The sequence below is a fragment of the Papaver somniferum genome, chromosome 5, assembly GCF_003573695.1.
Source record: "Papaver somniferum cultivar HN1 chromosome 5, ASM357369v1, whole genome shotgun sequence".
NCBI classification, from domain to species: domain Eukaryota; kingdom Viridiplantae; phylum Streptophyta; class Magnoliopsida; order Ranunculales; family Papaveraceae; genus Papaver; species Papaver somniferum.
In genome coordinates, this window is record NC_039362.1 from 163,080,507 (window position 1) to 163,100,468 (window position 19,962).

General features: G+C 39.9%; 1 pseudogene; it reads left to right on the forward strand.

Moving 5' to 3' along the window:
* The first annotated feature begins 4,761 nt into the window (after positions 1-4,761).
* LOC113284846 lies at positions 4,762-4,861 on the forward strand (annotated as a pseudogene).
* The last annotated feature ends 15,101 nt before the right edge of the window (positions 4,862-19,962 follow it).

Genomic DNA, 19,962 nt, shown 5'->3' on the forward strand with positions numbered 1-19,962 from the left:
AGTACCCTGATGCAAAATTCCAATTGTTGTACACGAGTTTGCACTCAAGCATACTAAAATTCATATGAAGTGACAAAGCTCTACTCAGATAGTTGCACTATGGACATCAATATCCGGAGTCCAAACTAGTCACATGGATAGATCAAGAAGATGGATATATAAAAACATAGATGGTTTTGATGTTTACTAGGTGAACGGTGTTTCTCATATCTGTCTGAAGGCCTCCGCCAAAATGAACCTATCCTAATGGACTGAGATACTAGTCTGACTAATATCAACACACTGGCATATACAAGGGAACCAGTGATTGATAATCCTAACTCTAGGTCAACACAACTGGCATATACAAGGGTTCCAGTGGTCGACTTTATTGAATTTATTCCAGTTGGTCTGATGGTCTGGTCTCAATTTCTCTTCTTTTTTTTTCTTTTTTTTTTCAAGCTTTTTTTTTTTGTATCTTAATCACTCTAATTCACCCTAGCATTGGTAACAACTTGAATCGTGAGCCCCACCTAATCACTTAGAGAAACATAGTTTAAAAACAAAACAAAATAAAAACAGAAGTGAAAAGGACTCAACGAGATATGGTGAAACTATCATGTTATTTCTAACACCTGAGATCTGTGCTTTTATGAATAGACTCTTTAGATGTTGCCATCTAGTCAGATTGGTTCCTCAACTCCTACAACCAAAATGCTTCCATCCACTTAGATTGGTTAGTGCCATCCTTAATAAGCATAAATTTCTAGGATCTGGAGTTTAATTATTGCAACGAAAAGGTAACAAAAAGTTCTACCCCACCCCTAAACTTAAATCTAAAATTGTCCTCAATGTTTCTAATTAAAGAACAGTACCAAAAACATAAGTAACATGAGGAAATAGTAAAGAGAGAAGTCGAAAAGATAGTACATGGGTGAAGTGTAACCAAAAACCTACAAAAATATTATACAACATACAAAATCGCCTCGATGGTCAATCAAGATAAACAGGGTCCTCCAGAGGGACCTCCTCAACATCACCTGTAGGAAAAGGCTCTAAAAAGGGCTTCAATCTCTGACCGTTAACCTTCGAAGAACTACTGCCATCTGGTGTCTCAATCTCAACAGCGCCATGAGGAAAAACAGTACGGACCACAAAAGGACCGGTCCACCGAGAGCGCAACTTCCAGGGGAATAGATGCAAACGAGTGTCATACAGAAGAGTTGAGGGGTTCGACCAGTAACAAGATAATTCACTATATTTTCATACCAAGGTGATTGGGAAACAGAAAACAATTGTTCATCAGGAAATCTATCCCTTATAGGAAGGGAATCACTAGGGGAACTAACAACTAGCCTAGACAAGTGATCTGCTACTGCATTTTCTGCACCCTTTTTGTCTCTAATGTCTGGGGAAAATTCCTGCAACAATAGGATCCATCTAATCAATCTAGGTTTGGTATCCTTCTTAGATAAAAGGTATTTCAAAGCAGCATGATCTGTATAGATTATGATCTTAGAACCTAATAGGTAGGACCTAAACTTATCCAAGGCAAACACGATGGCTAAAAGTTCCTTCTCAGTAGTTGTGTAGTTCATTTGGGCATCATTCAGAGTTTTGCTAGCATAATAAATCACATGAAGTAATTTGTTTTCTCGTTGTCCTAAAACGGCGCCTATAGCATAATCTGAAGAATCACACATAATCTCAAAAGGTAGATTCCAGTTAGGTGCCTGGACTATTGGGGCAGTAGTGAGTAAAGTTTTAAGCTTCTCAAAAGCCTCTAAACAAGCATCATCAAAGACAAACTTAACATCTTTTGCAAGCAAATTGCAAAGAGGTCTAGAAATCAAGCTAAAATCCTTAATGAATCGACGGTAAAAACCTGCATGCCCTAGGAATGACCTAATATCTTTTACGGTTTTTGGGACCTGTAAAGTCTTAATAAGGTCAACTTTGGCTTTGTCTTCCTCTATACCCTTTGAAGAGACGATGTGCCCTAATACAATTCCTGATTTAACCATGAAATGGCATTTTTCCCAATTAAGCACTAAATTTTTCTCCTTACACCTAGTCAACACTAATGTCAAATGATGCAAGCACTCATCGAAAGATGAGCCAAACACTGAAAAATCATCCATAAAGACCTCTAAGAACCGTTCTACCATATCAGAAAATATGCTCATCATACAACGCTGAAAAGTTGCAGGGGCATTACATAGCCCGAAAGGCATGCGTCTATACGCAAAGGTGCCAAAGGGACAAGTAAAAGTGGTTTTCTCTTGGTCTTATGGGGCAATAACGATCTGATTATAACCGGAGTAGCCATCTAAGAAGCAATAGTGACTATGTCCAGCTAATCGCTCTAGCATTTGGTTGATAAAAGGAAGTGGAAAGTGATCCTTCCTTGTGACCTTGTTCAATTTACTATAGTCAATACACACACGCCATCACGTGGTCACTCGGGTTGGGATTAATTCATTATTATCATTCTGGACTACAGTGATACCTGATTTCTTGGGGACAACCTGAACAGGGCTGACCCACTTACTGTCTGAAATTGGGTAAATAATACCCGCATCTAACAACTTAAGAACCTCTTTTCGAACTACCTATTTCATGTTAGGATTCAGTCGACGTTGCATCTCCCTAGAAGGTTTGGAGTCTTTCTCTAAATGAATATGATGCATACACACAGTGGGACTTATACCCTTAATGTCTGCTATAGTCCATCCTAAAGCTTCCTTATTTTCTTGAAGTACATTTAATAGCCTACTTTCCTGATCACTATCCAAATTGGAAGCTACAATCACAGGTAAAGTCTCAGATGGGCCTAAAAACACATACTTTAGAGTATCGGGTAGTGGTTTAAGGTTCAACTTTGGGGGCTCTTCTAAAGAAGGAATTAGGGTAGTCTCAGAAACTGGTAACGGTTCGAACCTAGCTTTCCATCTATCAGTGTCTAACACAGGGGTAGAATCTAATAGAGCATTCACCTGTTCAATAGTGCTATCGTCGTCAAAATCTAAACCAAAATGGGATAGACAACTTCCTAATAGGTCTTCAGACAAGATGTTTGGTAATGACTCCTGAACTAAGGCTTCTATCATGTTCACCTCCTCAACACATGTGTCATCTAGCTCATGAGGTTGCTTACTGACATTAAAAATGTTCATCTCCATAGTTATATTGACAACAGATAAACTCATAACACCATTTCGACAGTTAATGATCGCATTAGACGTAGCTAAAAATGGGCGACCTAAAATCACAGGTATCTGGTTCTCTGGGTCAGGGACAGGTTGGGTATCTAGGACCACGAAATCCACTGGATAAATAAACTTGTTGACCTCAATAAGAACATCCTCGATAACACCTCGAGGGATTTTAACAGACCTATCAGCTAACTGCAGTGTCATCTGAGTAGGTTTCATTTCACCAAGTCCTAGCTGTAAGTATATATGGAATGGCAGTAAGTTCACACTGGATCCTAAGTCAAGTAAAGCTTTTTCAACCCGGAAGTTACCTATTGTGCAAGCAATGATAGGAAAACCTGGGTCTTTGTACTTTTGAGTTGTGGTGTTCTGAATGATTGAACTTACGTGACTAGCTAGAAAGGCTTTCTTATAGACGCTAAGTTTTCGCTTTTGCATACACATATCCTTAAGTAACTTGGCATAAGCGGGAATTTGCCTAATTGCGTCTAATAAGGGAAGGTTTATGGTAACTTGCTTAAAAACCTCCATTATGTCATTAAAGTTCGATTCCTTCTTTGTTGGTACTAATAGCTGAGGAAGTGGGGCTCTAGGCCTAAAATCAGACCTTTCAGGAACCGAATTCATATCATTAGAAACTTTATCAGTCTCTTCAGCTACTGGTCCTGAGAGGTGAGATCCTGAGGGGTGAACTACAGTATGTTCACTATCGGGCATGGTTACATTATTTTCTACAACTCTACCACTTCTAAGGGTTCTAACAACATTCAATTGATTCGATGGTTTTGCACCTAATTCATGAACTCCTCTAAGGTTGGGTTGCGTTTGACTAGGAAACTTACCTTTTTCTCTAAAAGAATCACTTATCAGACTAACCTGGGTTTTTAACTCGGAAATAGCATGACTATTTTCTTGTCCTATCATGTTACTAGCTTGTAAACTATGTTCTACGAATAACTGGAATTTTGCAGTTTGTTGAGTTAACAAGGCAAGAGATTCCTCTAAACTTAGGATTTTCTTATCTAACTGATTCTGAAACTGAGATAGTCCTGAAGGATTCTTAGTATAGCCAAAACCTGGGGGAGCATTAGAATTACTAAACTGACCTTGACTTTGGCCCTTAGACCACGAAAGGTTCGGATGGTTTCTCCAACCAGGATTATAGGTTTCTGAATATGGGTCAATCTTTTGACGGTTATCAAATCTAGTGTTATTATAAAAAGCATTGGCATGCTCTTCAATATTCCGGCCTTCCCAAAAAGGCTCCACTCTACCACTTGTCTGGCCCACTTCTAAGGCTTCTAACCGTTTTTCTATAGCAGCAATTTTGGCATCTGATTCATAGCCTCCTTCTACCCTATTAACGTTTCCTTTACTTTAAATAATTGTTTTCTGGGGTGCCCTACTATTTTCCCATTGCTGGGTTTTTTCAGCGATTTCATTAAAAAATCCTATCGCCGCATCAACAGTTTGGTTTTCAAATCCACCAGTGCATAGAGACTCAACCATGGTCGTTGTGGAATAATCTAAACCCTCATAAAGGATCTGAACTAGCCTAACCTTTTCTAAACCATGATGAGGACACTGGGATAATAAATCATTGAACCTTTCCAAATACCTATATAAAGATTCTCCCTCTTGTTGTGAAAATGTGCATATTTGCGTCCTAATAGACGATGTTTTGTGCCTAGGGAAAAACTTATTGAAAAAGGCAGATGTAAGTTGTTCATATGTCTCAATTGACTCGGAGTCCAAACTATACATCCACGACTTGGCCTTATCTTTCAGGGAAAATGGTAATAACCTAAGTTTTAAAGCATCATCATCTAAGCCTCTAATTCTTAGAGTACTACAAATTTCCTCAAAATCCCTAACATGGTAATAAGGGTTTTCATTTTCTTTCCCTAAAAAGATTGGGAGCATCTGTAAGGTCCCAGGTTTCAGCTCATAGGGTGCCTCCGTTTCAGCTAACTTGATACACGAAGGACGGGTAGTCCTAGTTGGATTCAACAAAGCTTTCAAAGTTGCCATTTCTGGCGCTATCGGAGCAACATGGATTCTCTCCTCAGTCAAAGAACGTTCAAAAACAGACTCTTCAAAAGCCGGACTTTCTAGATTAAGGTAATCGAGGCGCTTCGAACTACTAGGTTTCTCTTTAGCAAATCTACCTAGTGCGTCTCTTTTACGTTCAGGCATACAATAGAATTTTCTAAATTGGAAGGGTAAGCAAACACAGATCAAGGCCGAATCAACCAAATCAAACCTATTGATTTCTAGTAAACAGAAAGCATGATGGCTCCACTTAGATTGTTTATAGACCAGCTTCTAATCCTTCGAACGGGAATTCTTTACAATTTAAGCAAACCCCTCTGGAATCAATCCTAGTTAACGTAAGTTGAATAGAGGCGAGGGAAGCTCGGTGGAGCTTTGATACCCAAGGCCTCACCGGTATTACAAGGCGGCGCAGTCACGCATTCAACTTACAGAAACCGTCAAGAACTTCGAAGTATGCTTAAAAGAGTAACCAATATTTTTCGAATGACTTTCCTGTTAAGCTCGTTACCCTATCGGTCTCGTTCTAGTTAAAATTTTAGGCTTAGGTTCGCGTAGGTTACGTGTTCCTAAAGCGGGCAAGAAGAGAACGGTGATGAAATCCGAACCCTTATCTTGTATGGCCAGGCCTTGCCCTTTACTAGAAAAATAAATGTCTGTATTCAGTCCTCAACATATATGCATACGAAGGAGTCCAGTAACTCGCTGACAGGGGATTCCGAGTGTTTAGAATCTTACCTCCCGTTCCAGACGGGGGATGAATTGGTTGTAGTCGACTCGGGCCACTGACTCCGATGTCTAGTGTACGAACCCAAGGTGCAGAGACAATATCGTAATTGTCCTCCTTCTCTGTAAACAGTTTATATTTAAAGTACCCTTCCGTAGGGTAATAAAAAAAAATAATGTCCCAAAGTCCAAAAGTCCAAAATAATAAAGAAAAATTACAAAAATAATAAACCCTAATACAGTTTTTTTTTTTAAATAAAATAAAATAAACAAACCCTAAACTAAAATTGTCTAAAATAAAATTGTCTTCTTTTCTGTTTTTTTTTGCTTTAATCTTTAGCTCCAAGTCTTTATGAAATCACCAAACTCCTTGGCTTAATTTTCTTTATGATCCAGAACCTGTAGACACAAGATAAATACCCAAAAACATAAAAAAAGACAAAAATAATAAAAACAAAAAAAATAAATCTAAAACCCTAAAAACAAGTCCGCGTCGGCGGCGCCAAAAATTGATGTGATTTGTAGATAGTGGTAAAAGTGATTCGATTCTCAGACTTGTGAAGGATATTAATTAGACTTAAATCCTAATATTAAAATAGAAAACTCACTAAAGATTATAACAAACTCAATCAAAGATGATATCAATACTAAAAGAAACACTGAGGCTAAGATTCCACTATTTTCCAAATTCAAAATGATTTAATCCAATATTTATATTTATGCAATTTTTTCGTTCAATTTGATTCTAAACTATTGCAACAAGTAGATTCTCAAAATAACAGGTGTAAATCCGAAGCATAGAACATCAAAAACCTAGGTCCAAGCATGCTCTATCAAAAGAAATAACAATTGCTTAACAAGAATCATTCAAACAATTTCCAATCAAGGAAAAAAAATCATAAAACTAATTGCGATAAATAAATAAATAAGAATATACCACTTTTTGTTGGAAAAATAGCTTCCTCTATCGCCTCAGCAATGGGGTTTAGCTCCTCATATTAACCAGTTGCTCAAAATACATGCTTGTTGCTCAAAAGTTGATTAAAAAGAAGAGAAGGTATAAAACAACGTGTTTGTAACGGATATAATTGTTATGAACCACTGTTACAGAGTACCCTAACACAGAACTGTTGCGAACTCTGAATAGTTGTTACAGAAATTGTTACAATGTGACTGAATTTTGAAATAAAAGGCCGCGGATTCTGCGATTGTCTTCGTCTGTCCAATGTTCTTCAGCTTCGTCTTCTTCTTCCTGCTGCTGCAACTTTCTCTGCAGTGTGATTTCTTCGTACCAGAGCTTCACCTAAACTACGTAGAGGCCCCAAACTACTCGATAGATCCTTTTGGAACTCCAAGCAACATATATATATGCCACAGCACGATCAAGTCTCCAAGAAATCTCTGATTTTCTTCCTTTTCTTTTTCCAAAAGTTACGGATATAATTTTCATATTTTCTTCACATGTCTCCCTGTTTAGTCCAAACTTTCCTTTTTTAATAGATTCGAATCCATAAGGAGATATTCACTATCCCATTCCCCACGTATTACCAAATTTAGCCGAACATAAAATCCGTGAACAACTACTCCCCTGTTTCACCTGTTTTAGGAAATCTTCCCATATCTCCCTTTATCTTCGATTTAAATCCACGTACCTTGCATGTATGATCAAACCAAGCCCAAACCAACTTGGTCTGCTGAAAATCCACGAGAATATCACGTCCAAATCCAATTCAGGGAGTTTGCTGTTGATAATAATTTTCCCTCCAAAATTCAGTGCGTTTAAACCATAAAGATGGTGTCCCCCTAACAATGGCTGGGGTGGGAATAGTTGGTTGGGTTCCCCTTAGTAATTTGGGTACCCCTTATCCATTGCTAGGGGTCCTTTAGCGATTTTCTGGGGTATTTTTAATACTTTTCATGGGTGCGTCTAACACTCCGTCCGGGTGCAAACAACATTTCTTCGGGGTGTATTTAGTGATTTCTCCAGAGAGTGCAAACATCACTTTTCGAGCCAATTTCGCCACAAAAGTTTATTTTTCCAAAAATACCTACAAATAAATAAAACACCATAATAAGTACAAAAATGAGCCCTAACAATATATAACATTGATATTATATCAGACACAAAAATGTGTCTATCAAATACACCCAAACCTATTATTTGCTAGTCCTCGAGCAAAAATAAAATAGAAATAAGATCCTAACTCACTGTCGCAGGCATCGTCGATTGCATTTAGCGTATGCAATAAGCCTTTAAACCCCTAGGTGTCCCTAGTGGCGACTTCCGCAGTGCTTCAAATTAGGAAAGATATTCAGGCTTGGTTGCTTTTATTTCCAGATGGTGTCCGGACACTCACACGTCCATCTGCAGGTGGGCTGAAATGACTATCTCTTTAGAGAGCGTGGCGTCTTGCTAAACCTTCCCGTAATAGGAAACGTCGATGTCAAGTTGTCTGCAGATGAAGAAGAAATGCGCGCCGCTCTGGTTGAGAAATCCAAAGGATTCGTTCGGAAAGAAAACGAGACGAGGTGCTTCTATGTCTGGTGGGTGTCTCAATGGTTTCCTGATGAGTTGGATCCAAATTAGAAAAATAGTACACTTCATGTCGCAACATTCTTTGCTCTTTGGTTATCCAGAGATATTTTCGATGACAACTCTGGTAAGAAGGAGATAAGACAGGAACTTATCAAGTTTGCCCTAAAATTGGAAAAAGGTGTCGTTCTCCCTATTGGCGGCTTGTTTCTTGGTTCTCTGTATACACTTGGATCATCTGGTCGCAGACATGTGCGCTTCAAATGGCTACATGAAAGTGGATTCATATATTCATGCCGCCTTTCTCCAAGCGTGGCTGTGAGAGAACTTCGAAAGGTATGCTCCAAAACTGTTGGCCGTACTTCCCGAGTATTGGGGTGGTTCTAGGATACTGCGCTGATCGAATAGGCTCCCAAAGATTGGTTCGAACCTAGTTGGTTTCCTTGAAAACTCGCACACGGTCGATTTTCGTCCATGGGCTCCTGTGCATGCGTCCATAACTCAGATCAATACCTTTTCTCCTGCTCCGAGCATGTCTTTGTCTTCTGATAAAGAGGATATGAGTGTTGGAGAGATGGTGTTCATGCGAAGCTGCACGCTCGGTCATGTGACGTCTTTCTTTCGAGGATCTTGCAAAGAAGTTTCTTACAATATCGAAAGGGCGGCTCGGCATATGGGTTTTGACCAAGGGGTCCCACTCGTTCGTCATCCAGTTGTTCCAGAAAACTCGTTGCCAACTGTTCTCGATGCTAGTGTTCTTGTGTCGGGTAAAAGTATCCATTTTCCGCTCGCGAAACGAAATCCATCAACAACCTCCAAATATAACATATTTTGGCAGGATGAGTTTCTCGATATCCATGGATTCGTGAATAATGTGGTAGAAAACCGTCGCGGTAAGCCTTCTCCTGCGGTTTTAGCGGAGAACCCACTGCTGAGGTATCCTTCTTCGACCAAGCGAAAATCCGTTAGCCCGAATGAAGATAGTCCCAAGTGAAGGAGCGAAGGTCTAAAAGCCGTGCAGACAGTTCCCAGTCAGATTCGACAGCCCTACCGACTTTCAGTTCATTTAGTATGCGGGTACGTATGCTTTTCCTCTTGATTTTAGTTGGATCGTGTATATCCTTGTTTCTTTTTTGAGTATCCGTCTTTCTATCTTTCCCAGGGTCTCAGCAGCGTGAACACCTTTACCAAACTTGCAAGTAGTCAGAAAATATCGTTTCTCGAGACGGAGGGTGGCGGTGCTGAGACTATCCATGATGATGGGGAACCCGAGAAGGATGAAAGTTCAGAGTCCAGTGATGGCGAGAGTAGTTCTTCCGACAGCAGTGCTGAATCTTCCTCTAGTCGGTCTGAAAGCGAATCAGTGAGTCTCCCGCATGTTTTTTCTTATTTCCTCTCTTCCTTTCTCTTTGTAAAATATCTAATCCGTGATATCATATGGGAAGCCGTTTCTGAAGATGGTCCTGAGACGAAGACTAGCGGAGATACAACTTTGTCTTCAACTGTGACAGCCGCACCGGGCAACCTTGAAATGGATGTTCATCGAGATGAAAACGTCGTTATGACTCAGACAATGGAGAGTACTCCAGTGGCCGCAGGTGCAATTGTCGTTAGGAATCCCTTGCCGGTTGCTGATGCAGTCGCGGCCGCCACTTTCAACCATCCATATCTGGTTCCTCATCCGGATCATGTGTTGATCGGGGGATTTAGCGTGCCAGCCAATCACGCGGCGCTATACACCAGGATATGGGAAAGCTACGGGCATATCGCCACGACCAAGAAAATTACTAGTCGATTTGCGTTGGTTAAGCGTGTGGAGGAAGCTTTTTCTTCGATTGACGATATGTGCAATGTGACTGGTAATACTGTTTCTGAGGATGTAGTCTCGAGCTGGAGGTTCCATCTGACACGTGGGTAAACTTAGAGTTCAATGTTCCTTGGTTCGTTAAAGGTTTCTCTGAGGTTGAAAAGTTGTTGGCCGAAACAGTCGAAGGTCCTTCTGTGGATATGGTGAAGAAGCAGGAAGTGGAAGTCGAAAATTTGTCCAGGAAGATGAAGCTGAAGAGGGCGGCTCTCCAAAGCACGAAAGAGGCTTTTTCCAAGAAGAGCAAGCCATTGTTGAAAAACTTTCCTTGAACGTATTTCTGTCTTTTGAACTTCTTATTTTAGGTTTTTTTTCTTAAAGGCAAATGAAACGCCAAGTTTACGGTTTTTATTTCCTGGATTTTTGGTTTGACAGACAAATGTTACGTTGAGGGTTTTGGATTGTTATTTGGAACGAACTGTTTTTAAAATAACGATGCTTTTTGGTTACGATTGTGAATGGTGCAAACATCCCAGGAAAGACACTGAATTGTGAGCATTGCTTGTCGACAGAGAGCATGAGATGAAACATAACATGACTATTAGTTTCATCATTCCCATGAAAACCTGAAGTAGTAAACCACGTATTTTGTCTAGGCAAGACTTACTCAGTTTTTGGATCTTTTGGTGAAAAAGGAATCTCCCGGATGTAAGACCGAGTTTTGTGGGAAACATCACCGTGACTGTGGAAATTCCCCAGTCATTCCTTGTCGTGTTGCCGATTCCGTGGGTGGATCGTTTGCTTCTAACCCCTCGGAAGTCCCCAGTCGTCCCTTGCCATGTCACGACTGGTAATCGAGCCGCCTAGTAGCTGAGTCGTCGATTCCTGAAAGGATCGTTTGATTTTACTGTCCTGACGTCTGGGTCGGGGTATGAGATCGAGGATTGAAAATTGACATCGTGACCAAAAGATCAACCTCCCACTGTGGTCGCCAATGGTTTGAGGGTGAAAACAATTTCTGCTGATTTTGGTAATTTCGGGTGTGTGGGTGAGAAACGAGTTTAAACCCTAAACAATGTACTGCAAGTGAGTACTTTATATTCGAGAGATCAATTTGTACAAATCCGGCCTAAACCAAGAAATGGTCATTCCAGACTTGCTTCGTTCACAAAGTGAAGGAGAAGGGTTGGTTTTGGGGAGGGAAGCGAAGAGAGTGTTGGGACCAGAATAGTTGATTCTGGAAGAGTAGTTGTTTCACGACTTTTATCAGAAAGTTGGAAGCTAACAGATGGAAAGCTAGCAAATATTTTCTGAGTGTTATATCCTCCTGACCTGAACTTGTTGTTCGGTGGAAATAGGTAAGACCTATTTATACAAGTCGAAGTGAAACGTACTCTGGTCTCGTAAGAAATGGAAAACGGATGAGTAAATGGGAGGAGGTGGTAACCGGTAATGCCTGGAATTGATGTTCCATAAAAGAAAGCGTTTCACCATTACTCCATGTATTTACTAACCGCCTCATCCTTATGACACTTTCTTATAACGGGCGTAGTGTACGTCGCACGCTGTAAACCGCCAATCAAATACCCAATGAGCACCCTTAGTTTGTGACTTGTGTTGATGTCTCTAGTGTTTTCATGGAAAACATGTAGCATGTTGTTGTTCGGCAAGTTGAACTTGAGAGACTTGCCGGCTCGGTGGTGACCTTCGACGGTCGAGATTTTGCATCTTAAGAGGAAGGGTAGCCATTGATTATTGCAACCCTTCGTTTGGTAGCCAGTGGCATGAAAGCATGGCCGGTACGGCTTTAATATGGCCTAGTTTAGGCACGACCAAAAGTTAGGGTTTTGGCTTTGTTTGGGCGCGACCAAACTAGGGCTTGGCGTCGGGCCAAAGGTTGCCATGCGTTAGCTGGTAACCTTGGACGGCTAAGATCTGCATCTTAGATGGAAAAGTGGTCGTTGATATTCGCAAGCCTTTGTTTTGGTAGCCGCATAGGGAAGGCCGGCATGATATGGCGCGACAAGGTGGTTGGCATGCCATTGGCACATGTGGCATGGATGGCATGCCTTGGCGCGGTTTGGGCGTGGCCAAAACAAAGGTTTTGGCGTTGGGCCAAAGGTTACCATGCGTTGGTTGGCGACCTTGGACGTCTAAGATTTGCATCTTAGATGAAAGGATGGCCTTTGATCGTCGCCAGCCTTTGTTTTGGAAACCGCATAGGGAAGGCCGGCATGGTATGGCGCGGCAAGGTGGCTGGAATGCCATTGGCACATGTGGCATGGCCGGGATGCCTTGGCGGGGTTTGGGCGTGACCAAAACTAGGTTTTTGGGCTAAAGGTTACCATGCGTTGATTGGCGACCTTGGAAGACTAAGATTTGCATCTTAGATGGAAGGATGGTCGTTGATCGTCGCAAGCCTTTGTTTTGCTAACCGCATAGGGAAGGCCGGCATGGTATAACGCGACAAGGTGGATGGAATGCCATTGGCACATGTGCCATGGCCGACATGCCTTGGCGCGGTTTGGGCGTGACCAAAACTAAGGTTTTGAGCCAAAGGTTACCATGCGTCGGTTGGCGACCTTGGACGGCTAAGATTTGCATCTTAGATGGAAAGATGGCCATTGATCGTCGCAAGCCTTTGTTTTGGTAACCGCATAGGAAAGGCCGTCATGGTATGGCGCGACAAGGTGGCTGGCATGCCATTGGCACATGTGGCATGGCCGGCATGCCTTGGCGCGGTTTGGGCGTGACCAAAAATAGGGTTTTGGCATTGGGCCAAAGGTTACCATGTGTTGGTTGGTGACCTTGGACGGCTGAGATTTTCATCTAAGATGGAAGGTGGTCGTTGATTGTCGCAATCCCTTCGTTTTTTCAGCCGTGAAGGGAAGGCCGGCATGGCATCGGTTAGGCGCGGGAAGGTGGATGGCGCGACATGCCATTGGAACATGTGGCATGGTCGGCATGCCTTGGCGTGGTTTAGGCGCAGACAAACTAGGATTTTGGCGTTGGGCCAAAGGTTACCATGCGTTGTTTGGTGACCTTGGACGGCTAAGATTTGCATCTAAGATGGAAGGGTGGTCGTTGATCATCGCACACCTTCGTTTCGGTAGCCGCATAGGGAAGACCGGCATGGTATGGCGCGAAAGGTGGTTGGCATACCATTGGCACATGTGGCATGGCCAATACTAGGGTTTGGCGTGGCCAAAGGTTACCATGGGTTGTTTGGCGACCTTGGACGGGAAATATTTGCATCTAAGATGTGAGGGTGGTTGTTGATCATCGCACGCCTTCGTTTTGGTAGCCGCATAGGGAAGGCCGGCATGGTATGGCGCAGCAAGGTGGTTGACATGCCATTGGCACATGTGGTGCGGCTGGCATGGTTGGCATGCCTTGGCGCGGAGGTGCGACTGGCATGGCATTCCATTGGCGCAGTGGTGCGTCTGGCATGGTTGGCATGCCTTGGCGCGGAGGTGTGGCTGGCATGGCATGCCATTGGCGCAGTGGTGCGGCTGGCATGCCTTGACGCGGGCATGGTTGGCATGCCTTGGCGCGGAGATGTGGCTGGCATGGTATTCCATTGGCACAATGGTGTGGCTGGCATGGTTGGCATGCCTTGGCGCGGTAGCATGAGAATTAGGGTTTGGCATAAATGATGTCAGTCAGTATTAAGGGTTCTGCCGTGGAACATGACCCATGTAAAAAAAAAGGTACCCCGGTAATTCTTACGTAGGCATGCTGATTGATTCAATAAATGTGCTAATGGTCATAGTGACGTCATGTCAGATGTACAGTTTTACGATTTTGACCCTAACCTAAAAACCACCATCAACAATAGACTTTAGGTCCGCTGGCTCGTACTGATGAGTTATCAGACGAACTTCCCTCTGTAGAATCAAGTCTTTCGATCTTGTTTTGGTCATAACTTTTTCGTCCGATAACTATTATATTTCGACCAATAACTATTATATTTCGAGTAAGCCGAACTTTTCATCTTCTGTAGTATACCAGTTAGGTTCGGCTGATAATTTCAAGCCGAAACTATCTTTGTTTGCCTAACTTGATTAAAAAAATCAATTTTTTGATGATTTCAACCGACAAAAATGAAATTAAACATAATCTACAAGCATACTTGTGTATTGTTAGCATTAGGTTCCTCATCTATGTATTCATCTTCTAGATTTGGCTAATAAAAATCATCATTATGAGTTTGAGTTTCAGTTTCAGTTTGGGTAAAATCATTCTCATAATCTAGAAAATCATCCACCTTCGGATCATTGTTGTAGTTGATGTGAAATTTCTTAGCTTTTCTAAATGAAGATTCTCCCTTCTCATCCATTTTTATTACTCGAATCAAAACACAAAAAACAAAATTTTTCCTCACTTCGCTTTCACCTTCTCAAAAAAAAAAACACCTAACTTTTTTTTCTTCCCCCAAATTTATCAACACCAAAGATTGTATACTTAATCAATAATTATTAATATTAACCACTAATCAAGATTTAGTATAACTAATCATTAGTATTTACACTAATATTGTTCATCTTCTGTAGTATACCAGTAGGTTCGGCTGATACTTTCAAGCCGAACCTATCTTTGTTCGCCGAACTTGATGAAAAAAATCAATTTTTTGATGATTTCAAACGACAAAAATGAAATTTAACATAATCTAGAAGTATACTTGTGTATTGTTAGCATTAGGTTCCTCATCGATGTATTCATCTTCTAGATTTGTCTAATAAAACTCATCATTATGAGTTTGAGTTTGGGTAAAATCGTTCTCATAGTCTAGAAAATTATCCATCTTCGGATCATTGTTGTAGTTGATGTGAAATTTCTTAGATTTTGTAGATGAAGATTCTCCATTCTCATCCATTTTTATTACTTGAATCAAGAAACAAAAAACAAATTTTTTCCTCACTTCCCTTTCTCCTTATCAAAAAAAAGAAAAAATACCTAACTTTTTTTTCTTCCCCCGAATTTATCAACACAAAGATTGTAACTTATTATACTTAATCACTAATTATTAATATCAATCACTAATCAAGATTTAGTATAACTAATCATTAGTATTTACCCTAATACTAAAATGACAATTTTTCCATTACCAAAAATATTTGGTTGAGGGGCTTTTGGATTTAATATCTAATGACCATATTTTGGCGTTACTTGGTATGCTAAATTTTTCAGTATGCTCTAAAACAGGGTTCTTATTAACGGTGAGCAACAAAGGACTTGAGATTTCCATTCACGTCCAGTGAATTACCCATTAAATTTGATATTTGCGGGTGGGATGATAAAGACTACATTAAAAAATATGAAAGATAATGTTAATTTGCATTGTAGAACGCAGAACCTCACTCCTTATTAATGATATTTTTTTTTTTAAAAATTGCATTTTACGAATACAATGATTGGTTGTTATCTTATGCATGGATGCATAAGATAATAATTTTTTTTCCGAAATCCTTTTCTAAAAAAAAAATTTAAAGAAATAATGTGAGGACAAGCTAAGAATGATTAGAGTAAGCACTGTGAAGGGGTATTTTTCTTGGCTTTAGCTAGATTATAGCCAAGAGAAACCACTATGACAATTTTCTTTTTTAGAAGTAGACTATAGCCAAGCTTTGGCTACTCTGGATAGTGTGTACTAAAGTTGTGCAACACCCGGGCGATATACTTTCTAGCGAGCGATATTATCTAATACGCCGACGACATTTTGAATATCGCTGGCGTCGCAAATCCGATCGCGCGTTATAAATTCTACCGCTGGCGATAATAATATTATCGGTCTATAAGTATTTTGCAACGGCTATTTACCCCTGTTGATTCCTATATATACGTCCTTGTACTTCTCCTAGTTACTCACACCTACTTCTACATATATTTCACCAATTTCTTTTTCTCTGTTCTCAATTTTTGAATTTCTTAATCATCAATGGCGAGATCCAATGAAGATAGGAATGTTATTATGAATCGGTTTAGATTATAACAAGAAATATATCGAAGGAGGTTACAAGAACTTGACGATGAGGAAGATGAAGACAATAAACTAATCGAGACTTTGATGCTTGCACATACGTTCCAAATACCTAGATTTCCAGACCCACAAGAAGTATTCTCAAGAAGATATACGTATTGAGGGAGGGAATTTTATCACCAAAAGCTGATGCACGATAATTTTCTTCCCAATTGTGTGTACTCTGATTAAAATTTTCAAAGTCGATTCTGCATGCCTCATCATCTGGTGAAAAAGATTATTGAAGAGCTTTTTCGAGTAGAACCTCAATTTAATTATCAGTTTGATGCACTGAATATTAGAGGTCATAGTCCTGAACAAAATGTTACGTCGGCTTTAAGGATTCTAGGTTATGGCAGTCCAGCAGATGTGAACGATGAGTATCTTAGTATGGGTAAAACAACTTCATGCACTTACCTTTCATTGTTTTGTGAAGTAATGATTAATCATTTTGATCCAACATATTTACGAAAAGCAACCGAGGAAGATGTTAGACAAATATTGAGGGAGAATGAGGAAGGGGGATTCCCATGAATGCTAGGTAGTCTCGATTGTATGCATTGGGTATGGCAAGGATGCCCTGTTTATTGTGTCGGTTCAAAAAATGGTATTAATGTTTTTCACAAGTCGCCTCAGTTTAAAGATCTGAAGTATGGAATTTCCCCGATGTCCATTTGATGATCAACGACCATCAGTACACTCATGGCTATTATCTTGCGGATGGTATCTACCCAAAATGGTCCACCTTAGTTCAATCCTATTGTCAGCCTCCTGCCGATGCATTAGGCCGTTCATACCGACATTTTAACGATGCCCAAATAGCATTGATGAAGGATGTGGAATGCGCTTTTGAAATTTTCAAGAGGAAGTTCGCAATCATTTGTGGCCCATATCGTGGGTTGAGTCCTCATGAAATGCACAAGACTATGCTCACTTGCATAATTCTTCATAACATGGTAATTCAGGAAAACCGTCGTGATTCGGAGTAGACTAACTATGAAGATAAATACTTGAGGACGGAGATTCGACCACAAATTATGCTCAAATGACTAATTACATTCAGAACCGAAATTCGTATGACAATTTAAGAGATGATCTGAGATTGAATCTTTAGGCAGAGCATGAAAGACAATGATTAATTTATGTATTTTATTAAGTTATTTATTTTATGTATTTTTATTAGGTTATTTATTTTATTAAGTTATGCATTTTATTTTAAGTTAACGAGAAAAAATTATTTATGTAGATGTTGATACATGAATAATAATTCCCCTTAACTAGGATGGAATGCCCCAAAGAGGGGAAAGGTCATACACAAAACATGGAGACTGAGGCCCAAATCCATCAAAGAAGTATTCATAATATAGAAGAGGCAATAAAGGAATTAACAAGAAAGAAGAAGGTTATATTAGAGAATGGATGGCATTAGAAGTAATTAAGGAGGTTTAGGATACATGACAAGATATCATAAAAACAAGGGGCTTTTGGAAATCTATATAAGAAAGGACAAGGTACAATGGAAAGACAACTCTCTCTCATACTATTCTAAGAAAAGTGAGGTCATCTTGGTATACTAGGACGGGTAGAACCTAACTAGAATTCCGGTATTAACAGTAAAAATTTCAAATTAATCAACTTCAATTTTTCATTTCAATTACTAATATTAAATAGAATGCAACAACAACATATCAAATTAAAACTAATATTAAAACTTAAATTAATACATCAACCATCTAGAGGAACTACTACATCAAACTCATCAGCAGTTCCATCCTCATCATCATCACCATTGGGTTGGTTGTTAGTAAATCCAGCTTGTTGTTCAATCTGTGCTTGAATCCTGTCAAATTCGATTTGCCACACATGTTTTTGATGTGCGTTCATAATTGAAGTGTTAGCTTGAAGAATGTTATGATTGTCACAGTCAAACCCAAATTTTTCTTGAGAAAGACGACTTTTCTTACTCTCTCTGTTTTGAAATTTCCTATCGACAGCTCTTTGCTTCTCGATAGTCTTTTGATATTCCATAAACTCTGTCATGTTAAATCCACTGGAACTCCTTCCTTCTTGGTCTAATTTTCTAGCCAACCTTGCATTGTTCCTCCCTGGAAATTTTCACTTACCATCATCATAATTATTGAAAAATAAGTTGGAATTTGGGTTTCTTGGGGTATCTGGTGAAGAATTTGATGGACCTGGTGAAAATGGTGAAGAAATTGGTGTTGAGGGAGGAGAATTATATGGTGACCTTTCAGGTACTTGTTGATTACTTGCTAAGATATCTGGATTGTATTTGTTCAACACCTTCAAAATATGATAACAACTTTCGTAAGTGAACTGTTTACCATGTTTTCGTTGCCAATTTGTACGAACCTGTCTTTCAAAATCAACATCCACCTTACCATTCTCCTTGCCTCCTCTCTTGGCTTGCATTATCAATGCAACATAAGAGGCTACTTCCTTGTTGATTACAATGAAGTGTTCTGCCAATCCTTTTGCATCACGAGAATTGATGTTCGTGGTTTGTTTTTCGTATTTATGAAATATATTTTTCCACTTGGTGTTACCATGTTGTTGTGCATCATCGATACAATCTTGGGTAAAAAAAACATAATTACGACAAATGCATTCATCTTCTAGCATGTTGTATTTTGCACCACGAACTCTGATTTTTTTTACCTTTGCCTTGACTTCATATTACAAAGAAATAAAGAACCGTGGAGAAGGAGTGATTGTTTTAGATTTGAATAAGATTAAGATATTGAGAAATTCTAGAGAGATTTAGAAATTCTGGTGTCAGTTGAAATGAGTTTGAAATTGGGTATTTATAGCAGGAAAAAATTGTAGTCGTTGGATGAGGAACTACCGAGCGATGATCAAATCAGCGAGCGATTCAATGACCATCCCTGGCGTTTGAAGGACCAACAAACGCTGCTAAGACCATCGAACGATCGAATCTCTATCGCTCGCTGGAAACTCCATCGTATATGCCGATTGTTATTTCTGACATATAGGCATACACGCTTGGTAGTTTGGTATATCCATAATGGGTATATATATGCAAAATCTATTGTTTGTCATGTGCACAGGAATAGGCCTTAACTTGGCTATAAATCGATGTTAAAGCAAAAAGAAATGGTTGACCATGGTGCTTGCCCTTGACAAGACATCCCCTAAAAATCACCCAATTTTAGCAAGACTGTTAATGGGGGTACCAATTTGCTTGGGAATGTCCCAACCCCAAGGCAAATGATGTTTTGTCTTATTAGCATTTGGTACACCCCAAACAAAACCAGTCCCCCTATTAGCAATCTTGAATTTTAGAGGATGTGGATAATCCGGTGGGCTACCTCCCTTTGATGCATTACAGTTGGCTAGTTGAGCTATGCATTTGTGTTGTTCTGACCATGCATCTCTACTTAATCAAAACTGTAAATAATTAAGTCAAAACTGTAAATAATTACCCCAATCGAACTGAAACTTCCTTGCGCTAGGCGTCAGATAAGATGCTAATTAATACGAGTGGAAGTGGGAACACTCCATATTACTTATTTGGTACGGCGCATTCCTTTCTAAGTTCTACCAGATGCTCGGGAAAAGTAGTCTTATGTTTGAGTCACATTGACATATACTA